The sequence below is a fragment of the Amborella trichopoda genome, chromosome 3 (assembly GCF_054954075.1).
Source record: "Amborella trichopoda isolate Santa Cruz 75 chromosome 3, AtrichopodaSantaCruz75HAP2 v2.0, whole genome shotgun sequence".
NCBI classification, from domain to species: Eukaryota; Viridiplantae; Streptophyta; class Magnoliopsida; order Amborellales; family Amborellaceae; genus Amborella; species Amborella trichopoda.
The window spans coordinates 1,490,115-1,492,615 of NC_142338.1; the positions used below are offsets into that span (position 1 = coordinate 1,490,115).

Here is a 2,501-nt window from a genome sequence, read left to right on the forward strand (position 1 = left end):
GAAGACATACCCGAGGGAGCAAACGTAGAAATGATCCCGCGCGATCATCAAAACTGTTGGCATTATTTTTTCAGAATACTAGAGAGGGGTGCTCATAAAACCCTAAACCTTGAAAACATCTTATATAAACCATTGCTCACACGGCGTCCACACCATAACCCTTATGTTTTGCAGCGTGAGCACTTTCGAAACCCTGATCCTAATTTATGTTTCATGTGTGGCCATCTCCATGATCTAATCCAAAATCCTAATCTGAGTTTAATTTTCTGCAAAAAGCTATATCAGATACCGCTGGTTTTTCTATGGCGGTGAAGATTTTCAAAACCCTGACCTAATTTTTAGGTTTTCATGAGAAGCCATAACCATGAGCTGTTTTTAGGGTTTTCATGGCGGAGAGAAGGTTGCGCCGCGTGATGAAATTTGGAAATTATCTCACGACGGTCGTCTGAGACTTCAAAAAGTCTGAGCTGATCATTTCCTGTTTATCTGATGGCTATCTTTTCCTCTTCCTCTGTAAAATTTATCCCTTTTCTGGAAACTTTTCGATCTGCTCCCCTTTCTCTATTTTCACATTTTCAGATTTTTCTTTGCTTATTTTCTTTTGTGATTTATAACTTCATATATATTCATGAGATCTTTCCTCTTATTCCTGTTTTTCTCAAATATTTATGCATTTTAATCTTCTTCATGGAGAGAAGTAATCGAGCATTGTGATGAAGATCTGAACATTTCTGATGTTTCCTGACTGATACAAAACCTCCTACTCATTCTGAATGCTCGTGTCACTTTTTTTCATGTATTTTTCCTATTTAAGAAATTCTATATGGTTGTATTTTCCATTAATTTGTAGATTTTTTCCTTATCTACTTATTTTATTATGTTTTTGTTTAGCGATTAATGAGTTGCTTTCTTTTATAAATTGCACGATGAAGATTCAGTTTTGTTGACCATAAGAGATCTGAATGATCTATGAGGACTAAATTTAAATGGTCCTTTTCATCCTGAGTGCTTGGAAAATTTATTTATTTTATTGGTTTCCTAAAATTTTTTCTATTATTTTTTTATTGGTATTTTTGTTTTCAGAGATTATATTCTTGGTCAAAGTGAAAATTATGTGGGGTTCTTTTTTCTGCATTTTGAAAATAATCGTCCTTTATTACTTTGCCATTAATCATATTTTTATGGAAAAATTTTATATAAATACGAGGCTCTAAACATTACAACACACCTCATAATTTCACTAACAATTAAGGGTACGTTTGGGTCACTAATCACTAAGGGTACGTTTGGGTACGTGGGACATCTATTAGGTGACAATAGAACAGAATACATTAAGGGGTACGTGGAAATATAAATACATTAAGGGGTACGTGGAAATATAATTACATTAAGGGGCAAAATTTATTATTTAATTACATTAAGCGGCAAGGGGTCGTTTGAGTACGGGAAATCTATTACTTAATTACATTAAGGGGCAAAATCAATTATCTATTACTTAATTACGTTAAAGGGCAAGAGGCCGTTTGAGTACGGGAAAATCTATTACTTAATTACGTTAAGGGGCAAGAGGCCGTTTGAGTACGGGAAAATCTATTACTTAATTACATTAAGGGGCAAAATCTATTATCTATTACTTAATTACATGAAGGGCGAGGGGCTGTTTGAGCTAGGGGCCGTTTGAGTATGGGGAAATTTATTACGTGATAAGGGGCCGTTTGAGTACGGGGAACATGATAAGGGGCCGTTTGAGTACGTGGAAAGGATAATTACATTAAGGGGCCGATTGGGTACTTGAAAATCTACATTAAACACATTAATGGATTATGTGACAATAATTTAATGGATTATGTGACAATAGAAAAATTACATTAAGGGGCTGAGAGATAGGAAAGAAAAGAACAAATCATACTATCTTTAAAAGGTTCACCAATTACTTGACTCTTGGCGTGTGATAATAGAATAATTACACTAAGGGGGGACCCAGTAAGGGGTGAAAAATCTATTATTATTGTTACAAAGGGGTCCAGTGAGAGGTAAAAAATAATTATGTGTTGCAAGATGCATTATTTTCGAGACTTAAATTTTTTTTTTTGTAATATTCAGACATTTCTATGTCGAGATGATCAATTAGAGGGTTTTTCATTGTTAAAACAACCTTCTTTGATAGATATTTGTGCTGCATCCTTATTTCTATTTGTTTAGGGTTGCAACCTTGTATAAACTTTTTTCTATTTGTTTAGGGTTGGGCTTTAAATAGGAGAGTAGGTAGGATGACATCTAAATATAACAAAAGTAGACAAACTATTTTTAAAGTTCAATACACTTTGCATGATGCCATTCTTAGTTGTTCAGTACATGTTCTATATCTTCTATAATATTGTTTAATTCCCAACTTTTTCGAAATTTTTTTGTCCATTTTAACTGTTTGGAAGTAAAACCAAACCACTTCCAGCATATTACTAAGTAAAAATAACGTTTTTTAAAAGAGTGGCCTTTGTACA

At 33.6% G+C, this 2,501-nt stretch overlaps 1 non-coding gene across 1 annotated transcript; it reads left to right on the forward strand.

Moving 5' to 3' along the window:
- Positions 1 to 705: 705 nt before the first annotated feature.
- On the forward strand, positions 706 to 773 carry LOC148782668 (small nucleolar RNA Z105). Its single transcript, XR_016053158.1, has one exon. It is a non-coding gene; the product is annotated as a small nucleolar RNA Z105 (small nucleolar RNA).
- The last annotated feature ends 1,728 nt before the right edge of the window (positions 774 to 2,501 follow it).